This window comes from Trachemys scripta, chromosome 4 (genome assembly GCF_013100865.1).
Source record: "Trachemys scripta elegans isolate TJP31775 chromosome 4, CAS_Tse_1.0, whole genome shotgun sequence".
Lineage (NCBI taxonomy): Eukaryota > Metazoa > Chordata > Testudines > Emydidae > Trachemys > Trachemys scripta.
Window position 1 is genome coordinate 22041909 of NC_048301.1, and position 25143 is coordinate 22067051.

A 25143-nucleotide genomic window follows, 5' to 3' on the forward strand; every position below is an offset into this window, starting at 1 on the left:
GTACATATTTTTAGGCATTATAACATGATCTTCAGCCTTGCAAATCTCTCTGAGCAATTCTCAATGTGGTTCTAGGGAAGAATAAAAGTGCCAAAAAACGAGGAATTTTTTTTATGACATTAAGGGCCCAGTATTGCTCTCAATGTAGACAATGAAATTTGGCCTGGATTTTAACATGACAACTTTCTTTTGTACATGTAGAAAATTTGTTATCATAAGTGAAAAGCAATCTAGTTCTCCTTGTACCTGCAGTTACTTTAAATTAACTGCAGGGGGTAACCTTTTGCTGCTGATTTGTACTTGTTCATATATCAAGAGAAACTGTTCAGTTTAACTGGTTATACAGCAAAACCAGCTTCTATGAAACATTTTTGTCAGAATCTAAAAAAGAAACCCTGGAATTAGGCACAATTGTAATTTGTTTTATACATTAAGTTGTTTTTGAATCATATACATTCCACTGTTTGGTCTAATCCTTACTATTCAGGGTGAGGAATATACGTATTCATACGCACCTGCTGCAACATGCAACATTAAGATTTGGTTAGGTAAAGATTTAGAGCTCTGTTGCAAATACAGCATAGACTCCTGCAAACCCTTACTCACATGAATAGTTCCACTGAGTAAGACTTACTGGACCAGATCAATGCTTTGAATGCCATAAAGAATATGTAAAGTAACTGAAATTTCAGGTTAAAAAAACTAGATTTATTGGCAAACTATTGTTCACAAAACTTCCAAACAACAGTTCTTAAATTAATGCAATAGAAATAGATTCAGTTCAACACAATGGGGGTGTACAGCCCAGAACCCCTCAACTGTTAGCTGATCAATAACGCCATGTCTTTTACAAAAGTTACTGGAGAAAACCCTGTAACAACATACTCTTTCGATTTTTAACTAGAAACAAATATCATTTGTAAATATAATTTAATTCCCTCCTCCCCTCTGGAAAGTGCCTAATGGCAGCTGTGCCAAATAATGCAGGACAGGGAAGCACTCATTTAAATTGCTTGTGTTGGGCCTGTTTTAAACTCACAGGAGACACCGTGTCCACAATGCCACAGAAATACAGCACACCCTACTTGACAATGACTATTAGTTAAAAGAATTAAAAGCCTCACAAATAGAAACCTCTTAAAAATTACTAGCACATGCTCATTTTACTGTTGCAAACTCCCAACCTGCATCTATTTCAACCATATGTTGCATCCAGCAATGTTACCAACACTTGCAGTTTTATTGCAAGTTTCATAACATTTTTTTGGTTTTCCTTCTATCGAAAGTACTTATAGGGTCACAATTACTGTAGCATCTGAACACAGCACACACTTAAAATGTATTTCTCCTCCCACACCCCACTGAGGTACGGAAGTACCATCATCTCCTTTTTACAGATGGGAAAACTGAGGCATGGCGAGGTTAAATGACATGCCTGTGGTCACACAGAAAGCCTGTGGCAGAGCAGGAAATTGAACCTAGCTCTCCTAAATCCTATGGTAGTACCCTAGCCATTGCACCATCCTTCCCCTCACCTCATGAAGTTGTGATTATGTGAGACTATCAGCTTTTATTAAATAAAATAGAGTAAGTTTCCCACCCTTCTGTTTGCAGAGAAAAGCTTGAAAATGTGAACCCTAAAACTCCAAAACACAGCAGACAAATAAAAAGAACCCAAAATGTATTTTTAAATGTTATTTTTAAGCCAATCTTGGCACCTGACTCATGATTTTTCAATGCTTGGGGTTGCCAATACCAAACCCCAGCTTAAAAGAATTCCAGTTGTTTGAGAAATACATGTGTTTCCAGAGCTGGTGACACACAAAGAGTAAACAAAATGAGCCACAGTAGTTTCATCTTCCTTGGAAACATTAAGAATATGAAAGTTTGCCTAGCAGAAAATGGCAAGGCTAGTGGAGAAAGAACACAGAATCATATAAGTGCAGGCCTGGAAGGGACCTTGAAAGGTTTTCTAGTCAAGTCCCCTACACTCATGGCAGGACTAAGTATTATCTAGACCAGGGGTGGGCAAACTATGGCCTGGGGCCCACATCCAGCCCTTGAGACGTTTTAATCCGGCCCCTGAGCTCCTGCCAGGGAGCGGGGTCCGGGGCTTGCCCCGCTCCGCACGTGCCGTGGCACCACGTGGCTCCTGGAAGCAGCAGCATGTCCCCCTTTCCTATGTGTAGGGGCAGCCAGGGGATTTGCATGCTGCCCCCACCCCAAGTGCCGCCCCCACAGCTCCCATTGGCCAGGAACCACGGCCAATGGGCGCTGCAGGGGCGGTGCCCATGGACGGGGCAGCGCAAAGAGCAGCCTGGGCTGGGCCTCCTCGTAGGAGCCAGAGGGGGGAAATGCCACTGCTTCCGGGAGCTGCTTGAGGAAAGCACCACGCAGAGCCTGCCCCAACCCCCTGCCCTAACTCTGATCCCCCTCCTGCTCTCTGAGCCCCTTGGTCCCAGCCCAGAACACCCTCCTGCACTCCTAACCCCTCATCCCTAGTCCCAGCCCAGAGCCTGCACCCGCAGCTGGAGCCCTCATGCACCCCCACACACACACCTCAACCCCCTGCCCTAGTCTGCAGCCCCCTCCCACACCCTGCACTCCTCATTTCTGGCCCCACCCTAGAGCCCTCACCTTCTCCCACACCCCAATCCTGAATTTCGTGAGCATTCATGGCCTGCCATACAATTTCCATACCCAGATGTGGCCCTCAGGCCAAAAAGTTTGCCCAGCCCTAACAGGTGATTGTCTAACCTGCTCTTTAAAATCTCCAACGATGGAGATTCTACAACATCCCTAGGCAATTTATTTCAATGATTAACTAACCTGACAGTTAGAAAGTTTTTCCTAATGTCCAACCTATACCATCCTTGATGCAATTTAAGCCCATTGCTTCTTGTCGTACCCTCAGAGGTTAAAGAGAACAATTTTTCTCACTCCTTCTTATAACAACCTTTTATATATTTGAAAACTGTTATCCTGTCCCCTCTCAATCTTCTCTTCTCCAGATTAAACAAACACAATTTTGTTACTCTTCCCACATAGGTCATATTTTCTAGACTTTTAATCATTTTTGTTGCTCTTCTCTGGACTTTCTCCATTTTGTCTACATCTTTCCTGAAATGTGGTGCTGAGGACTAGACACAGTGCTCCAGGTGAGGCCTAATTAGCATGGAGTAGAGTGGAAGAATTACTTCCCATGTCTTGCTTACAACACTCCTGCTAATACATCCCTGAATGATGTTTGCTTTTTTTGTAACAGTATTACACTGTTGACTCATATTTAGCTTCTGATCCACTATGACCTCCAAATCCCTTTCCGCAGTACTCCTTCCTAGGCAGTCATTTTCCATTTTGTCTGTGTGCAACTGATTGTTCCTTCCTAAGTGGAGTTCTTTGCATTTGTCCTTATTGAATTTCATCCTATTTACTTCAGACCATTTCTCCATTTTGTCCAGATTAATTTGAAATTTAATCCTATCCTCCAAAGCACTTGCAACCCCTCCCAGTTTGGTATCATCTGCAAATTTTATGTGTGTACTCTCTATGTCATTATCTAAATCACTGATGAAGATTTTGAGCAGAACCAGACCCAGAACTGATTCCTGTGGGACTCCACTTGATATGCCTTTCCAGCTTGACTGTGAACCACAGATAACTTACTTTTTGGGAACGGTTTTCTAATCAGTTATGTACCCACTTTATAGTATCTCCATCTAGGTTGTATTTCCCTAATTTGTTTTTGAGACGGTCCTGCAAGACAGTATCAAAAGCCTTACTAAAGTCAAGATATACCACATCTATTGCTGCCTTCCATCCACAAGGTTTGTTACCCTGTTAAAGAAAGCTATTAGGTAGGTTGGCTTGGTATTTATTCTTGACAAATTCATGCTGACTGTTAAGTTATCCCCTTATTATCTTCTAGGTATTTTCAAATTGATTGTTTAATTATTTGTTCCATTATCTTTCTGGGTACTGAAGTTAAGATGACTGGTCTGTAATTCCCCGGGTTGTCCTTATTTCCCTTTTTATAGATTGGCACTATATTTGCCCTTTTCCAGTCCTCTGGAATCTCTCCCATCTTCCATGACTTTTCGTAGCTAATCGCTAATGGCTCAGATATCTCCTCAGTCAGCTCTTTGAGTGTTCTAGCATGTATTTCATCAGGCCCTGGTGACCTGAAGATATCTAACTGGTCTAAGTAATTTTTAACTTGTTCTTTCCCTATTTTAGCTTCTAATCCTACCTCATTTTCACTGGCATTCATTAAATTAGAAGTCCAATTGTTACTAAACTTTTTGGTGAAAACTGAAACAAAATCATTTAACACTTCTGCCATTTCCACATTTTCTGTTATTGTTCCCCCATACACACCCTCACTGAGTAACAGGCCTACCTTGTTCTTGGTCTTCCTCTTCCTTCTAATGTATTTGTAGAATGTTTTCTTGTTACCATTTATGTCTCTAGCTAGTTTAATCTCATTTATTGCCTTGGCCTTTCTAATTTTCTCCCTACATACTCGTGCTGTTTGTTTATATTCATCCTTTGTCATTTCACCTCGTTTCCACTTTTTGAGTTTCAGATCATTGAAGATTTCCTGGTTAAGCTATGATAGTCTCTTGCCATACTTCCTATCTTTCCTACATATCACTGCCAAGCTTTTAACAGGGGATTAAAAACAAGTGGAGAGTTTTAAAAAATAATAAAAGAACATAGCAGACAGTGCCCCTCAAGAACCTACTCAAGTAAGCATCCCCATTCAGGATAGCACTTTAGCACATGCTTAACTCAATGGGACTTAAATTCGTGCTTAAGTTCATTCCTGAACGGGGCCTAAGAAATTAGATCTGTAGTCTCTGCTCGGCACAAACATTTGATGTCATACATTATCCACAAGCCAAATAAATTCTAAGGCAATGTGTTTTGCTCCCAGTAATTAACATATTTAATGCGTGCAAGAAAAGACCCATCTAATGATGGTAGGAGCTGCAGAAGCTGGGAATAACTGATCTGACCTATTTATTTATTAAAAAGCCTCTCATGATAGTTGAAACTATCAAATTGTGAGCAAACAGAGTATACAATCACAGAAATATAGGGCTGGAAGGGACCTCAATTTATGATCCACTATAACCCCCATATCCTTTTCTGTAATGCTGCTGCTTAGCCAGTTATTTCCCATTTTGTATTTGTGCATTTACATTTTTCTTTCCTAAATATGGTACTTTGCACTTGTCTTTATTGAATTTCATGTTTTATTATTTCAGACTAATACTCCAATTTATCAAGACCGTTTTGAATTCTAATCCTGTCCTCCAAAGTGTTTGCAAACCCTCCCAGTTTGGTGTCATTTGCAAAATTTATAAGCATACTCATCGTTCCTTCATCCACATCCTTAATGACAATATTGAATACCAGAATCAGGATGCACCCTGTGGGACCCCACTTGATATGTCCTCCCATTTTGACAGTGATCCATTGATCACTACTCTTTGAGAATGGTCTTTCAGCCAGTTGTACACCCACCTTATAGTAATGTCATCTAGACCATATTTCCCTAGTTTACTATGAGAATGTCATGTGGGACTGTGTCAGAAACCTTACTAAATCCAGATAGAGCATGTCTACAGCTTCCCCACCCCATCCAGTAGGCCAGTTACACTGTTGAAGAAGGAAATTAGATTGGTTTGGCATGATTTGTTTTTGACAAATCCATGTTGGCTATTACCACCTTATTATTCTCTAGGTTTGAGCAAACTGATTCTTTAATAATTTGTTCCAGTATCTTTCTGGGTATCAAAGTTAGGCTGATGGTCTATAATTAATTCCTTGTGTCCTCCTTTTCAAAGATAGGTACTATGTTTGCCCTTTTCCAGTCATCTGGGACCTCACCCTTTCTCTATGAGGTCTCAAATGTATGTAGCCATGCGATCGTATTATCCTCTCCCTTGTCCTCCCTCTCCATTTTCTTTTCCTATTGTTTGTCATACTTACTTGGGGCTCGATCCTGCAAAGTTCTGAGCACTTTGGCCCTGACCCAGCAAAGCACTTAAACATGTGCTTAACTTTGCATATGGGAGTAGTCCCCCTGAAGTGAGGCATATGCTTAAGTGCTTTGGTGGGTCAGGCCCAGAGTAGTCAGCAGGGCCGGCGCCAGGCACCAGCCCACCAAGTTTGTGCTTGGGGCGGCGGTGCGGTGCTCCGGCTCCGGCCACCGGGGAGAGCGGAGCCCCAGCCGGCATTCCGTCCTCCCCCCGGTGCTCTGGCCGCCGGGGAGAGCGGAGCCGTGGCGGGCTCGCCGCCCTCCACCCGGTGCTCTGGCCGCCACTCCGCCATCCTCCCGGCGCTCTGGCCACTGGGGAGAGCGGAGCCGCGGCGGGCTCGCCGCCCTCCCTCCGGCACTCTGGCCACCGGGGAGAGCGCAGCCGCGGCGGGCTCGCCGCCCTCCTCCCGGCGCTCTGGCTGCCACTCCGCCCTCCCCCCAGCGCTCTGGCCGCCAGGGAGAGTGGAGCCGCGGCGGGCTCTCCGCCCTCCCTCCGGCACTCTGGCCTCCGGGGAGAGCGGAGCCCCAGCCAGCTCGCTGCCCTCCCTCCAGCGCTCTGGCCGCTGGGGAGAGCGGGGCCGCAGCAGGCTCGCCGCCCTCCCCCCGGCACTCTAGCCAGTCGGGGAGAGCGGCCTGCGGCCGGGCTCGGTGCCCTCCCCTGCCACGCTGGGGGGTGGGGGGTGGCGGGCGGCTTTTTTGCCTTGGGCAGCAAAAAAGCCAGCGCCAGCCCTGGTAGTCAGCACCTTGCATGACTGAGCCCTTGTTAGCTCGTGTGTCAAATTAGTAAGCCCTTAGGGAAAGGGAATGCTTCTTCCTAAGTGTTTGTACAGTGCCTACCACAATGGGACCCCAATCCCAAGTGATATGAGTACCCCAAATTGTTTCAATGTATTCAGCACAATTCTGGTTATGGGGCAATTACAATTCTGCAGTGGGGTCTGCCTGAATAGAGTTCATTGCAGAACTAGGGCCATAGTGAGGTTGTTTTGTGGGGAAAAAATTATTTAATTACAAATGGATTTCACTATATGTATAGATTTTGCTTTGCTTCACCCACTGTTGAGTCACCTCTATATAAAGTTGTTTTCCATAATTTTAACGTTCCTCTACCATTTCTCATTGCCTCACTTTTTCTGCCATTGGCTTTTGTTAGATGTGATTTTAATGGGAACAGGACTCTTGACATTAGACTTTCTGACTGCCATCCATTTGGGAAAAAATGATGGAGAATATAGTCTTTGGGCTGGTCTACAATGAAAAGTTACATCAGCACAACTAAATCTCTCAGGGGTGTGAAAAATCCACACCCATAAGAGATGTAGGCTTTGTCTACACTGCCAATTGAACAACAAAACTTTTGTCATTTACAGGTGCCTAAACTCCCCCCCGCCCCCCGAAAGACAAAAGTTTTGCTGCGGCAAGTGGCAGTGTAAACGACTTGTTGTTGGCAGGAGCACTCGCCTGTCGACAACGCGAACCCCGCTCGTAGGGGGTTGAAGTATTCTGTCAGCAAAAGTGCCGACAAATAGTGTTTACACTGCCCGACATTTAGGGACACGGCCGTGTCAATATGGCCGTGTCGCTAAAAGCTGTGTAGTATAGACAAAGCCTAAGTCAAGCCGCTGTAAATCCATGTGTAGACAATGCAAGGTAGGCCTCGCAGAGGTGGATTACCTCCAGCGACGGAAGGGGTAGTAAGTGTCTACACAGAAGCACTACAATGGCACAGCTGCAGCTATGTCTCTGTGGAGTTTTAAGTGTAGACGTAGCCTTAAAGAATACAAGTAAGAGAGTACCTTTCCAGTGGACACTAGATGGGTGGCTGGAGCTTTACTCAAACTACATCTCATTGGAAAGAGATTGGTAAAATACAGGAGCGGGGAGATTTATGGGAAAACACATGGAAACTAGAAAACTGTTGAGGGAGTCTGGAATTAAAATATGGAAATAAGTAATATTACTAAGTTTGTTGGAAGGGATGCTACATAAATAAATGTGAGAGACACAGACAGATCCCTCTTTGGATGGTTTAAGTTTGTGAGTTAAGGTGTTTAGGAATTAGATAAGTTGGGTTCTAAATGTAATTGGGAGGGGGTAATATTGATATTATTGTCTTTTAGTTGTCTATACTGTCAAAAAGAAATCTTAATAAAAAGAACAAATACTTAAAAACAAAGATAAATGGACAATATTTACCAAATATTTGTGGTGGTTGATTTTGGTCTAAATACCACAAACTACCCAAGGCTGTTCTAAGGGCACATTTTAAAACATCTTTTAACCATTTTCATATAATTATATTTTTAAGGTGTGTGTGTGTGTATATATATATATATATATATATATATATATATATATATGGGGGTGTCCATCCCACACAAGGCCTGAAGGGGTTAAGGTGGCCAGGTGGCCCAATAACCACCTAGGCTGCATCTGGAGGAAGGACTAATTAGAGATGAGGCTCAGCTGGACAGGAACAGGAGGGGCCTTTATAAAGCCCAGTAGCTGAGGGCAGAAGGGGGCTGCAGAGAGAGAAATGGCAGCCACTCTCAGGGTGAGAGAAGGTAAGGTAAGGTAGGAAGTAGTCCAGGGATACAACAGTAAGGGTTAGGACCGTACAGACATTGACTGCTTGTTGTAGGGTCCCTGGGCTGGAAGCCAGCATAGAGGGTGGGTCTGGGTTCCCTACCAGCCTCTGGGCAGCGGTGCCTTTAAGGGCAGTGAGAGGAAAGAAAGCCTGGGACAGTGAGTCCCCAGAGACTTTGATACCCCAGAAGGGGCAAACTACAGTGACCTGGCTGGAAGGCCAAAGCAGGAGCAGTCAAATCCCAAGCAAGCAAGGCAGGGGAATGACAGCATGAGCAACCACTGCAGCGACGTCTGACTGGCAGAGCTATTCCCCAGACACTGCCAGAAGGAGGCACTCTAGAGAGAAGTAGAACACTCTGTGACAATATAACATTATCCACTTTGACAGTGAATCCAAAATGCATATGCCATGAAGGAGAAGAAACCAATACAACGAGGCTCATTTCACTCTACTCCTCTGATCCCTCAGACTCCGTACTTATGCAAATATCCTTTTCTTTACTGTTACCTCATCCCCAATTTGTCTGTTTATCCACCTGTTGTTCATTGTTATAGTCATAAAACATGAGCTCTCTGGGGCAAGGACTGTCTTTATTCTACTCCATTTGTGAAGTGCTAGCACAATGGGGCTTTGATGATTAGCTAGGGCCTCTGGGCACTACTTCAATCAATAATAATCATTCCCTGGTTAGAGGGGGAGTAGACACAAGAAAAGTACACCTCTATGTCAATATAATGCTGTCCACCATCATCACAGTGAAGCAGTGGTGAAAATGTATCAGAAGAACCAAGACATCGGCCCTGTCTATAGCTTTTTGCTGTTGCTGGGGTTTTTTGTATCCCTTCAGCTACGTTGACACAAACCCTCAGTGTAGATGCACTGCACCATTCAAAGAGGAGACTTACATCAGTTCAACTTACCCCTGTTTTACAAGCCTTGTCTTACATGGTTATAGTGAGCTTACTAGTATAGTCTAGTTTACACTAGGGGGTTGCACTCCTGACATCAGTACAAATTTCTCTAATCTAGATAAACCCAGAGAAAACTGGGAAGGGCACCTCTAAGTGCAATAGAGGAATGAGCAAAGAGACACTCAACTAGAACAAATAGGCTGGCCAAAAAAAAGTACAACAAATAAACAAGCCCCTATGATTCACTGGTCCTGCGGGCAAAACAAATTAAAAGAATAACCAAGAGCAATAGATCAGGAAAAACAGCTTCAGAACAAAGCCTACAAAGGATTTCCCATGGGCATTAAAGGGAGATAAAACAAAACATTCTTAATGTAGGGAGTTCACTTGTGGTAGAGATTCCTTTATTTAATCTAAGTAAAGCTTTTGGTCAGGATCATGACTCAGTTTTTCTGATCTCTACACAATGTTTATTATTAAAAGTATTGACTAACAGGTCTTTCTGGTGTAACCCTTCTGCCCATCTGAGTTGACAGCAACAAAGGCTGGGTTCAGTATCTAGGGGTTCTGTTTCAATAACACAATGTAAAACCAGCTCGAGCCCCCACCCAGTGACCTGGGACAATTACATACCACGCCCCGGGCGCCTCTAAGAGGCAATACTTCCCCTGTCACAAGCACAGAGTCTGAGTGTAGCAAAATCCTTTTAATAAAGGAGGGAAACAATTCGGCATTATGTTGGGGAAACACCACAAACAGGATTCATAACACAAACCATGAGCAAAAGACCCACCCCCAAGTAAGTTTGGCAGTATCCTTTTCCCCTCAGGGTCTTAAGTCCAGCAACCCAATAAATCACCCAAAGTCCCAAAAGTCCAACACCCAAAAGTCTCTTGAGTCCAGCAACACAAAAATCACCCAAAAGTCCAACAACCCAAAAGTTTCTGTCCCTGGTCAGTGCAGCCCCAGAGTTCAAAAGTTTATCTGCAGAGTTTTACCTCCCAGCCCAGGGAGGGGGGCACAGCGGTGTTAAGGGGCACCTTATGTGGTCCAAGGCCAACTGCCCCACCTCTCCATGGGGTTCTGCTGCAGCCACTCCACTCCACCAGCCATCCCATGAGCCACTCCACTATTCCGCGAACTGCTCTGCTCCACCAGCCGCTCCGCTCCACCAGCTGTCCCGCAAGCCGCTCCAATCGTCCCACGAACTGCTCTGCTCCGCCAGCCGCTCAGCAACATAGCTTCAGGCCCCCCCCACAGCACTCAGTGATTTCAGCTCTTTAGTGATTTCAGCTTGTAGTAGGAGAGCCTCAGTGCTGGTGCACCATTGGCCCAAAGTGAATTCAGCTCAGCAGCCTGTAACTAGACTTCTAATTGAATTTAGTCTTGCATCTGAAGAAGTGAGGTTCTTACCCACGAAAGTTTATGCTCCCAATACTTCTGTTAGTCTTAAAGGTGCCACAGAATCCTCTGTTGCTTTTTACAGATTCAGACTAACACAGCTACCCCTCTGATACTTGAGAATTAAAATTAGCTCTGATATTCCACAGTAGAGAGAGAAGAAGGTACAATTAGCATTTCAGGCCCTCAAAAGGAACCAATACCATCAGGTACAAATACCTGTCCCCAGCCTCTTTCAATTCACTGGGTTTTGGAACCCATGTCCCTTGTCTACCGAGTACTACTTAGTCGATGGCGAGTCCCTCTGTCATAAAACAGTTTCATTGTCCTTGATTCACATAATCAGGGTAACAACACTTTATTCTTCCTGCTCCAATAACAGAGAAACTGGGGATCCCACAGCAGCCAAAGTGACCATTTGGGCTGCTGTAGGTTCATGTTAGGCGGGGTGGGTGTGCCTATGCAAACAGGATCAGCCCCTGAAGTTCTTTTCCACAACTCGCCACAACTCACCACCAGATGTCAATGTAGAGCTCATCCTGACTCTGCCTACATCAGGGCAGAGGTAAGTTTAGGACTCAAATATGGGATGTCTCTTGCAATGTTAGATGACAAGAAAACAAGCTTCAAACTCAGCCTGAATGGGCTGTAAGACCATACTGAATGCAGCCCCATTGCCTTCAGTGGAGTTGTCTGGGCATAATTAAGGAAAAAACTTAGCCTTTGGAATCTAATTCACACCCATAAAATTCAGACAATCCAGAGTTCAGGCCAAAGTGCTATGTATTCCATGGCCATGAAATTCATCCCTTGATCCTATCTTCCCACGGAATTGTTCTGTGGAACCTATGCTTTCTTGTATTAAAAAGTCTCCAGCCCTCATACGTTAACCTTGAAAACAGGAACCAAATATCAACAAATTCAGGGTTCTGTTCCTGAGTTTACAGATAGCTTGAAACAATAGCTCAGAGGTATGAGCTACCCATTCATCAGGTTGTTAATACTGAAATCCAAAAATAGTCATTTAACTGACATTGTTAATTGTATCTCTGACAACCATTTTAGCAGAAATACCAGCTAATGTGCTTATTCCACAATCCCTAACTCCCTCCTTTGCCTCCACAGATCCCAATATACCCCACCTGTCTCTACATGCTAGCTCACACCCTGACACCTTCTATGATATTGCTATGCATTGTCCTCTCACAAATCTGTGGCATGCTGCAAACTGAAAACATGGGAACACCAGAATTGCCAAATTGGCTCAGACCCATAGTCCATCCAGTCCAGCATCTTGTCGCCAACAGTGTCCAGCACCAAATGCTGTAGCGGGCAGTGCAGAAACCCCACAATAGGCAGATGTGGGATAATCTGCCCTGCATTAATTTTTTCATCCAAATCCCTAATTTTTTCATCCAAGGCTTAAACCTTGAACCATGAGGTTTTTATCACCCTTCCAAGAAGATTTGTTAGGATTGACTATAAAACTTTGGATATCCTTGTTATTCATATAAATGTCCAATCCGTCTCTGAATCTTGCTGTAGGACAATATAAAATACATGGAATTATACCTGGGGCTCCTGCATTGATTGCATCATTCACCTTCAAATTGAATTCAGTACAATCCCCATTTTTTTTATTTTAAATCAAGCTGCTACAGAATTTCCAACCTACTTCACCGGCGCGCCATGTAACCCAGGGCCCTTACAGCAGAATTTAGGACCAGCTAATCAGAGATTACCAGCAGCCTTGTCAAAGTGCTGGTAGGTCTTTCTTATCAGTCCATGTGTATATGTACACATACCATAACTTAATCAGCTAAAGAGCACATCTATTGACATTTTAGGATATGTATTTACATACTCAAGTCCCCTTCTGCTCATTCAAGAGCAAGTGACCTACAGGTCAACCAGGAAGCTCTCGGGTAACTGAGAGGTTAGCAGAAGGCTAACGGAGAGTCCGCTACAAAGCAGGTTTTGTTTAGCCCAGCCAGGCCTTTATTTGATTTCTATTAAATATTTCAAATTGGTTTAAGCTTCCTGAAAACAATAGTCCCTGAGAAATCTCCCCACCTGTCAACCTTTCCGCTCTCTTATTGTAAGACTTAAGTAGAGAATGTGACATTTTGGGGAATATATTTTGTCATCATGTGAATTTTTTGCTTTTATGAATAGCATTTATTATTGTAACCTCCACTATGGATTAGAACCTCCATTTAGTAGCAGGAATTTGACACCCAGAGGGCAGGCTACATCTAGAAAGCTGCAACAGGAGGCCCATCAACATGCAAATAGTTTTACCCTGGTAGAATAATGGGAGTTTCTACCAGCAGACCTATTGACTTTTAGTAACTCTCTTCCCAGCAGCAGGGCGGGAGTGGGGGACAGGGGGTTGGAGAGTAGAAATCACCAGTGGAAAAAATAGAAAAGGTGCCAGAGGTTGCTTTTAAAAGTGACAGGCTCCCTGAGCAAGAGGAGCCATTCCATGACCAGAAGATACAGCTAGAGGAGTGACTTTGCCTTCTCCCAATGCCACTGACCAAAACTGAGGACTCTTCGGAACAGTGAAGACTCTGATGGGGGAATTGCATTCAGGGTTTTGTTTTGCATGTATCTGTGCTGTCAAAGAGTAAAAACTATGTTTAAGAAGTTCCTCTGCAACACCTGTATTCTTTGCTTTAACTGCCACATAGCTCCCCAAGGGATCAAACCATAAACCACAACGACGTGGGACTCCAGGAGAAGATGCGGAGTGGCTGGAGAGGCTTTGGAGGGCTCAGCAATAGCTTCGGGGCATATGGCACTTAGACTGCGGAGACCCTTGTGCCAAGATGGATGACAGACAAGAGATCTGACCTTGCGAGAGCCTCTTTCGAGCCCCACAACTGGAAGCATTGACTGGACTCTGCTCAGACCCAGCTGGCTTGGATGTGCGTGGCATCCAAAAGTTTGGTCCAATTAACACAGTCTGGTGACCATCCACTATGGGAACTCAGTCATGACTGTGCCCGGAAGGTTTTAGTTCATGACTCCTTAATTAAAGAGCTGTTGCAGTATGTCATGTGGCCACCAATGGGCACTGCATATGTTTGGTAAATCTACATACTAAAACTCATGACACTTTCAACTAATTGGATGCCTGTTGCTTTCTTAGGCCAGGATCCTGCCATCTAATATACATGGACAGACGTTTACATCCATGTAGATTCCTGTGGAACTCAGCAGAACTCCTCAAGCCACAGGGGTCCATCCACACAGATCAGATTGCAGGATGGAGGCCTTGGTGGCCTGATCCAAAGCCTTTCCATTGACTGATAAGCTTCATCATCACTGATAAGCTTCACTGGTAGGCCAGGAGTCTGCTGATTTGTTGCCACATTAAAATATCATATCTGAGTTGTTGCTCACTTTTATTGGCCAGTTTGGTGAACAACTAGACTGTATGTTTTTCGATTGGCATAGTCTTTGATCTTCTGTTCGTTTGTGCTATCTGTATAATTCAGTTTTCTACTTTTTTCCAGGTCTTGTTGTTTCCATGCCCTTCATTTTTTTCTGATTGGTGTGGCAACAAATAGAAAATGCCCCAAAACATTTTAAACACAGGAAAACATTCAATAAAACAGTTGACACCTTTCCTGTACTTTACCAAAACTTCCATGAGGCAACACAAGAAGACCCAGTTGAGAAATGTTTAAATGTTATTACTCTTAAGAACCTAATAATCAATTCAAAGCTAAATGATTCTCAGATAGAAAAGACTATACCTCCCATAGAAATCCCAGAAAGTCTACTCTACAATCAGTTAACAGGCAAAGCACTATGCTAAAGTATAGTATTCTATAAAACCATTTTAATGGAGAATTCTACATCTAAAAATTAAGAGATTTAGCCATCCTGATTTTAGAAGTAGTTACAGATATTATGGAAAATATGCTACCCTAGACAGACAGGATAGCTATCAATTCAATAATCCCCAGAGAAGGCAAAGTCAAAACAAACTGAGCCTTCCACAATTTGATCCCCCTTTATTACAGCTTGTTTTGAAATGTGATGGGTTGATGGGTTTCATTGTAAATAGAATAGGTTCGGTGTTGGAAAACTTATTAATATTATTACACAAAAAAGGAAAAAATATTTCATCCTCACTTGACGATGAAAAATTTCTGATGGGGTAAATGGATCTCTTATTTGCAGTTTTAGGAAAAAACGGGTTTCTCAGTGGAATATATATCATGGATTGAAATCTTGAAGCTCAAGTGAAGTTCAATGACTGTTACTCAACCCCTTTACATTAAAGCAGAGGTTCATGATAGAGTAGCCCTCTTTTTCCCACTCCTGTTTGTTATTTCAACAGATCCACTGGCAGCCAGCATCAGAAAAAATGAAAAAATAATACGAACAAAAATAGGGAACATCTTCAAATGTATGCAGAGCACTTAGTCATTTTGTAAACTTTCTGTTTCCTGACATCTCTGTTTTACAGCTATGTTAGGGAGGGAGATTATCCAGCCAGACGGATCGAATCATATGCAGAATTCACTCTCTGGGAAGCAGTATGACGTACATAACCATTTTAAAATGAAAGTTGCTTGATCACATTGCTTTTCTTTTCAAAAAGGTGTATGTAAAATGATCATGCCCCATGTAAAAAAAATTGCCTAAAAATTCAGTTTGAAAAGTGAAACCTTTTTCAGGTTTCACACCATGCCTTCCCCTCCTCACCCATAAAAAGTATAAGGTAATTAAAAGAAAACTTTGATTAACTGACCATTTGGACTCAATGATCAAATAGGCCATCATCTTTACCTACTAGAGCCCTATTTACATCCTGGTTATACATGCCTTTGGAAAGATCGGATTATAATGGAAATGCTCAGAGACCCTACACAAGGAGTAGTCAATAGGCAGACCACAGGCCAAAACTGGACCGCCAGACCCTTTTGAACAGACCCTGAAATCTTTATTATTATTTTCTCTAGAGTCTGGACCTTGACTAAGAAATTTGGACCTTGACAAAAAATAATTGACTATCCTGCCCTACACTATAGCAACTTGACTAGCAACACTATAGTAATCTTACTGCTGAAAGAACATTTCCTCTTGCTTTTGCCTAAACCGGCTCCACTTGCTCATTCCTATTCTAGTTGATCAGTGTATATATACCTTTGCCAAATACAAACTGCCCAGGAAATTGGAAACCTCTGTCCTCTCATACAGTTCATATGATTCACTTATGTGCCCATTTGTTTCATACAGTAATGTATGCACCCAACTATGTCTCTACATTAGAGTGATGCTGCATAAGCCGTGTTGGGTAAGACTAATATGACGGTATCACCCTTACTGATAATCACAGCTCTCATTCAAGACAATTATAGCACATTATAAATAGAGATATAGGGATCCTGCTTGTTTTGGAATTCTCAGACATCAAGTACTTGCTGCTATTTCCCTGAATAGGGTGTGGATTTGGATGACTAGTTAGGTCAGTCTCACATTACTTACAGTGTCAGCAGCTTGTGCTAAGATGGGTCTTATGCAAGGGAAGAGGTCAGCCCTCAGCAGTACATAGCATGGGAGACAGTTCAGCTGCACTGATCACACAAAACAATGCCAGACCTTGCTTTTCTCATAAGATAGGACAAAAAGCAAAGAGTTAAAAGACTATTTGACTCCATTTGAATGTATTGATGGATACTGAATGTGAGCTCCTTTTTCACCATGAACCTGATCCAACGCCCACCAAGTCAATGGGAGTCTTTCCACTGTCAGGTCTGGGTGCTAGTTTAATGACTGTTTAGGAGTATTCATTGTGAATGGATAAAAATAATCTAGTAAAACACAGAATCACAGAAATGCAGAACTGGAAGGGACCAGTAGCGTAGCTAGTGGGGTGCAGGGGAAGCAGCCACTTCCCTTCAGCAAATTTGACCAAAGCGGCACCTTTCCAACTGTGGCCAGAGGAGCGAGGGCGCAGCCATGCGGGGGCAGCAGGCGTGCAGCCGGAGGAGCAGGGGGGCGCGGCCAGAGGAGTGGGGGGGTGCAGGCTGGCGGCCGGCAGCCACAGGGGGATGGCGGGTGCGGCCTGAGGAGTGGGGGGGCGCAGTATGGCGGCCGGCAGCAGCGGCCAGAGAAGCGGGGGGGGGTGGCCGTGGGGTTGGCACAGCAGGGCCGGAGGGGCCATGGGGGGGAGGGGCGGTGCGGCTGGAGGAGCCAGTCAAGGGGGAGGGGCGGACCAGCCAGAGGAGGAGCCAACCAAGGGGGCGTGGCCAGAGGAGGAGCCAAGGTAAGCGCCTTTTTTAGGTTTACTCCCCCTCCTCTTAGAAGCTGGTTACGCCACTGGAAGGGACCACAATTTGTCATCAAGTTCAGTCCCCTGCATTGAGGCTGGTCTAAGTATTATCTAGAGCAGGAGTCGGCAATGTTCAGCACGTGGCTCACCAGGGTAAGCACCCTGGCGGGCCGGCCAGTTTTATTTACCTGTTGACACGGCAGGTTCGGCCGATCGCGGCCCCCACTGGCCGCAGTTCGCTGTCCCGGGCCACTGGGGACGGCAAGAAGCCGCGGCCAGCACATCGCTCGGCCACGCCGCTTCTCGCCGCCCCCATTGGCCCGGGACAGTGAACTGCAGCCAGTGGGGGGCCGCGATCGGCCGAACCTGCCGCGTCAGCAGGTAAATAAAACTGGCCCGGCCCGCCACGGTGCTTACCCTGGCGAGCCACGTGCCGAACATTGCCGACTCCTGATCTAGAGCTAAACCATCCCTGACAGGTGTTTGTCTAACATGTTCTTAAAAACCTCCAATGACAGATTCCACAGCCTCCCTAGGTAACTTGTTCCAGTGCTTAACTACCCTGGCACTTAAGATGATATTTCCTAACATCTAACCTAAATCTCCCTTGCTGCAATTTAGGCCCATTACTGTTATGGACTGGGATGTAGCCAATCTGGCTTAGCAGTCAGAGCAGATGTCATGTCCAGTGGGTGGAGCAGGCATCCAGGTTGGGAAATGAAGCCACGGGTCAGCACCAGAGTCAACTACCAATTACCAGAACCAGAAATCAAAGCTGAAGGTCAGATACCAAACATGAGAGCCAAGGGTCAAGCCAGAGTCAGGGTCAGAAACTGGAGGCCAGAGCCAGGTCTGATCACTGATAATTGGAGGCGAGGTGAAAGGGCAGGAACCAGCAGAGATGCAAGGATCAAGCACAGAGCAGGAGCACAGTGGGAACAGGAGTGAAGGCAGCAGGGGCAGCTCTATGTATTTTGCCGCCCCAAGCACGGCAGTCAGGTGGCTTTCGGCAGCGCACCTGCGGCAGGTGCGCTGGTAATGCAGATTCAGCAGCATGCCTGCGGGAGGTCCGCCGGTCCCGCGGCTTCGGCAGCAGGTACGCCGAAGCAGTGGGACCGGCAGACCTCCCACAGGCATGCCACCGAAGGCTCCTTGACTGCTGCCCCCACAGCGACTGGCAGGCCGCCCCCCATGGCTTGCCACCCCAGGCACGCGCTTGGTGCGCTGGTGCCTGGAGCTGCCCCTGGAAAGCAGGCAGGAGCAGGAATCAGGAACAGGGGTAGGTGCAGGAAACGGGCACAACAGGGAATCACCTTGTTGCTCAAACAAACTTTCTGTACCTCTTTCTGCCTGAAATAGCAGGTTGCACCAGTCAGTGGAGCCAGGCAATCCTCCAATCAGGGTTCCTGTGGGTGGTGCCCTGACAGAAGCTATAGTCCTACTAGCTTCTCGGCCCACCAAGTTTCAATGGCCTTTAATGGAGGCCAGGATGCAGCACCTGTCAGGGACTCCCAGGCCTGGGTTCAAGACCTAGGTCCCATAATTACATCTTGTCCTATCCCTTTAGTGGATAAGGAGAAAAATTTATCACCCTCCTCTTTATAGCAACCTTTCAAATACTTGAAGACTGTCATCATTCCCCCTCCCCCAAATCTTCTCCTCTCCAGACTAAACAAACCCAGTTTTTTCAATCTGTCCTCATAGGTCATGTTTCCTAGACATGTTTCCTGAATTCATCCTATTTATTTCAGACCCTTTCTCCAGTTTATCAAGATCATTTTGAATTCTAATCCTGTCATTCAAAGTCACAGAATCATAGAATATCAGGGTTGGAAGGGACCTCAGGAGGTCATCTAGTCCAACCTCCTGCTCAAAGCAGGACCAGTCCCCAACTAAATCATCCCAGCCAGGGCTTTGTCAAGCCTGACCTTAAAAACCTCTAAGGAAGGAGATTCCACCACCTCCCTAGGTAACCCATTACAGTGCTTCACCACTCTCCTAGTGAAAAAGATTTTCCTAATATCCAACCTAAACCTCCCCCACTGTACCTTGAGACCATTACTCCTTGTTCTGTCATCTGGTACCCCTGAGAACAGTCTAAATCCATCCTCTTTGGAACCCCCTTTCAGGTAGTTGAAAGTAGCTATCAAATCCTTGCAACCCCTCCCAGCTTGGTATCATCCATAAAATGCATAAGTGAACTCACCATGCCATTATCCAAATAATTTATGAAGATATTGAATAGAACCAGACGCAGAGAAATCCCTACAGGGCCCCACACTTCCAGCTTGATTGTGAATCATTGATAACTACTCTCTGAATATGCTTTTCCAACTAATTGGGCACCCACCTTATAGTAGTTACATCTATATTTCCCTAGTTTGCTTATGAGAAGGTCATGTGAGATGTTATCAAAAGCCTTACTGCAGTTGAGATATCACATCTACTGCTTTTCCCCATATCCACAAGGCTTGTTGATCTGTCAAAGAAGGATATTAGGTTGCTTTGACATGATTTGTTCTTGACAAATCCATGATGACTGTTATTTATCACCTTGCTATCTTCTAGGTCAGTGGTGGGCAACCTGTGGCCCATAAGGGTAATCCGCTGGCAGGCTGCCAGATAGTTTTTTTACATTGGCATGGCTGCCCGCAGTTCCCAGTGGCCGCGGTTCGCCGTTCCTGGCCAATGGGAGCTGTGGGAAGTGGCAGCCAGCACATACCTGTGGCCCGCCAGCGGTTTACCCTGACGGACTGCTTGCGGCCTGCAGGTTGCCCACCACTGTTCTAGGTGCTTACAAAATGACTGTTTGATTATTTATGCCATTATATTTCCGGGTACTGAATTTAAGCTGACTGGTCTGTAATTCCCTGGTTTGTCCTTATTCATTAATTCATAGTCATTTATTAACAATACCTGTATTCTTGAGGGACCAAAGAGTCCTCTTTGAACTTCCTTAGATCTATGTTCAAACCAATTTTCAACTAGCAAACCATCCTATTCCCAAACTATAAAGCATTGCATCATTTTCTAACCTTTTCATATTGCTGATATTTATTAACCGCATGTGGGGAAGGATGAAAAAGACACCAACAGTGTTATCAGTGGACCCTTTGTTACAAGGGACAATTTCTCTTTCCCAAAAGGAACAGTTGAATGTCAGCTAACCAAAGCAGCTAGAAAATATGTTTAGGGATGGGAGGGGTAGAATTTGACCCCTCTGTCCCATGTTTTACCTACATGAAGGCCACGTTGCTGTACCATTGTGATAAACTTTAACACTTGTTTAACCCTGTTAAGCAAACAGATGAAGCAAACAATTACCCATGGTTGCAGACCACATCTGGTCGAACTTAATTGCAGGTTAAAAAACTGCTGATTGTGCAGTATTGCAATAGGGAATTCTATAAGCACAATGAGGGGTTTATTGGGGTCTTTTGCACAGCAGGGCCAAGCATGTTTTTTGTCCGGTTTAAAGCTAACACATAGCAGTGTGTGACAAATTGCAGTGAAGTAAGCTCACGTCCCCCTTCACTTCTTGAGTTAGAGAGTACAGATGATTCTTACGTCAGACCGTTTTGCTTCTATCTTTATGCCATGCCTTAGGCTTAAAGTGTTCAAACCAGATGCAATCCTGTCTGGTCTCCCTAATACACCTCTACCCCGATATAACGCGACCCGATATAACACGAATTCGGATATAACGCGGTAAAGAAGTGCTCCGGTGGGGCGGAGCTGCATGCTCTGGCAGATCAAAGCAAGTTCAATAAAATGCCGTTTCACCTATAACGCAGTATGATTTTTTGGCTCCCGAGGACAGCGTTATATCGGGGTAGAGGTGTATGTCCAGTATAATAAATATAACAAATGTATTTAAACTTAGAGCTACCTTTGCGCACAGAACCCAGGAGCACCCCAGTCCCCCTTTCTCTTGTCTGCTGACTTCTAGACAGACTCAAAGGGAAAACAACGCCCCCCCCCCTTCTCTGTTTTAAAGAGACAAATCTTGCATCCCCTTTGACATACTGGGCCCAATTAATCCCTGGTGTAACTTCAAGGAATTCAATGGTATTTCCCAAAGGATGAATATGGCTCATTCATTGCAAGTATCAGAACTCAAGACTTAACATGGACTGGACTGCAGACCTGGCCAAAATAAAGAAGAGGCTGTGAGGTGGGCTTGATACCACTGCTGAGAGGCAGTGTTATGGCTAAATCTGAAAAATTGCCCTCCCCCTCCCCCAAGCTGGCAAGCAGGAAGCACAGTATTGACAATCCCCACCACATGTGATATTTTCCTGTACCTTTTTCTGATGGGTACATGCAGGACTGGCCCTAGACCAAATGGTGCCCCAGGCAAGGAGTGTCTTCGATGCCCCCCACATTTGTTAAACTTTTGAATACCTTATTTTTTATTGCATTTGTCACCCATTTCACAACTTTGATGCATGATTTGCATGCATGATTTATCCCTGTCATATAAGACAATAAATTAGCACACTAGGATCTGTAAATCTCTATTTATTCATGCCATATATAAGCACAAAAAAATTGTTTCCTCTAAGCTTATAGAAACTTTTTAATTTTAAGAGTAACTGAAATGTACTAACATCAAGAAATTAAACTGTCCTCACACATTACATGTTAAGCATGGCAAAAGAAGTAACAGTATTTATTTTATATTGTTGAGTAGATAGGGGTTTGATAGATATCTCTGGTGTCTCATTAAATATGTCCTTTGTTAGTCACTACTTACATTCTTCAAGTCTTAAAACGCAAGTACACTTTCACAATTACACAATGAAACAAGGTTCACAATATCACAGCTGGGCTCTCACTTCATTCTTATATCTCACTGCCTGACTGAAGACGGCCTGCCCCTTACATACTTGCGAGGGCATGGCTAACAACAGTCTAAGAGGTTCGAGGAAAATGTAGTTCTTAGAAAGTCTGGAAGGTTCCACGAGATTCTACAAAGGTCCAGAACATTCTAGGAGATTAGTGAAAAATGAATCCACATACAGAATACCTGAAACATTTTACTTCATACATTTTAATTTCCCTTTTGTCACTAACAACAAAAACAGCACCCCGAGCACAGTGCCCCCCAAGCCCAGCACCTGGGTCGTCTGCCCTAAATCCAGTCCTGGGTACGTGCACCAAAAATGGGGCTTGGAGGCACTTCAGAGAGGAGCTACATCTTATGGGCTTATTTAGGTTTCTCTCAGGCTTTTAGGTGTGGCAATCCTGTTCTTTGTTAAAGGACTGGTTCAGCAACCTCACTGCTTTGGGAATAATAGGTCTTCACCTTGCAGGAATATTTTTTTAGTTTTTTATAAAGTGACATGAGATCCTTGAATGGAAGGTGATATAGAGTTGTAATATTTAATAATTATTACCAGTGAGCCACCTGTAATAAAAATATATAGCATGTAGATGATAATCCTCAATAGTGATGCAACAATGGTTAATAACATTATTTTAATTTATTCTATAATGTTAAGTTGTTCTAAACTTGCCTGCGTTGTTATTAAATTTGAATACTTGTATAAATGTGGTGCATGGAAAATGACACATATATTTGATTTTAGTTGCTTGTTTTATTAAATGAAGTATTCAGGCTAGTTACAGAAACAGGAAATGTCTGCTTTTTCCTAATAAGTGACAGGCACAAGAAGCTTCAAGGAGAATACCTCGTCCTTGCCCATAAATCTGTCTCTCTCACCTCCAGGTCCAATTGCAGAGTCTGGAATGCAGTTTCATAACTTTTTTGTTATATTAATTTACATTATTTACTTTTTGTAATATTAGAGAGTTTTGAACATTAGTTGTTGTGATTTGGATTTTGTACAGAGTGTTTAGTGGGTGTTTTTAATTATGAATTGTGGGTGAGGCTACTGTAGATTGTAATCTTGAGTACTGTTTGGTTAAAAGGCAGACACCCAACAGGAGTGCCTTCTCAAAGAGCCAGACACTTGCCCCTTGTTAAGGACTGTGAAGATATTCTTCTCCCATCTTGAAGAGAGGTGGTATATAAGCTCGTGGTTTGTTAGGGCCACAAAAAGCAGAAAGAAAAGTCTCCTTGATCTCCCTTCCCACCCCTTTCTCTCTTCATAAAGAAAAAAGTCTGTTTCAAACACACACACAAAGAATTCTAGGATATGCTTACTAGAAACTGGTTCCTTGTAATAAGCCATCTAAGGTCAATGTGTAACTTTAAGGAAAACACATGTACTTAGGAAGCGTTTATTTGCAAATGTTTTTGTATTTATATGCAAGCCTCCTGATAACTGCCTGATACCACTGCTATATAAATAGTAAGATGTTTTGTGCACAAATATGGTAATGTCATTTAATATCCTGGTTACTTACATAAGAAGCCTTTAAGAATAGAATGTTTTTGGGCATTAATTAGTTATCTGGCAATGCTTGAGCAACTTTCTGGCTAAAAAGAGCCACCTCTCCAAGAACTGTAAAAAATCAATACCTTCTTTGAGGACTATTTAAGCTAAAGACCTTCTTTAAGAATCATGTACATTTAAAAAAAAACTATTTTAAAGCTAAAAGGGTTTCATATAAAAAATAAGGCTGTTTGGACTGGACTTACCTGAAACCAAATTTCAACTCCTATTAAATGCTAATAAAACTAAAAGAATTTCTCGGAAAATGGACTAAATACAAGAAAGAGTTAAAACACTAAACTTTAAAGATGTTCTGAGAGTTAGTTTCCTCTACAAGAATAAAGACAGTTACCACACTGTGGAATATGCAAATAGATTGTTCATTCATGATCAAGGTACCACCATCCCATGAAGGTCTTAAGCCAGGGGGAGTATGTCTACACAGCCCAGGTCAATAGACTCAGGCTAGCAGGGCAAGCACTCTAAGAGTAGCTGTGTGGACAGTGCTTTGAAGATGTGGCTCGGGCTGAAGCTCAGGCGCTGAAGGTTAGGGAGGGTTTTGGGCTTCAAAGTGCTGTCTGTACAGCTATTTTTAGAGCACTAGCGTGATCCCCGCTAGCCCAACTCTGTCACCCCTGGCTGGGTAGACATACCCCGAAAGGATAAGCAGTTAATAGTTAAACCTAGACAAGGCCTAACAGAGGTGTGTCTTGCACCACCAGTGAAACTAAGAAAGAAGAGTATAAATATCTCTGAATTAAGCAAGCAGCACACTTTGCTCCTATTTCCCAATGTCAAAGGCAGTCCTGTCTCAACAGTCTGATCTTGCCTGGGCCTGTACATCTCATCTCTTTCAAGCAAGCAAATTGCATAAAGAAAACAGAGGAGCCACCCTACACCATCAAGAAGCAACCTTCCAGTACAGCACTGCTTCTGCCACATACTGCTATCACCAAGACGTCACCATTCTGGGTGAGAGGAAGTTTGCCAAAGCACAGTCAAAGAACTGATTTCAATTTTTCGTGTCAAAAATTTAATGGGATCTTGAAGTGCTCTTGTAATTTAAGACAATAACTGCTTCTCCGAAACACCACAATGGTTCAGACTACGTATTCCTGGAGAGAAGACGTACACTAACCTTGGTAAACGGAGAAATAGCAGATTTAATTTGAATATTAATATTCATTAATTTGCCCGTCTCAAGACAGCTCCTTGAACAGCTTGTTTTAAGTAATGTAATTTTAATACTTTCTTTGTTTTCGTTAGATTTAGTTAAGGTTGCTCACTTTTTCCCATTTATAAACAGTTAGGTTATCTATGATAAACCAAATAGGATTCACCTACCCTTAAACAAGAAGCTTTTGCCCATCTACAAACTGTTTTAGTTATCTATGATACACTGCGACAGGACTCACTACTGATTTTGGAAATAATATACTTTGGTCTTGACTTATCTAGAGAAGAGCACCCCCATCTGAGATACACCTTCTCTCAAGGGGGTC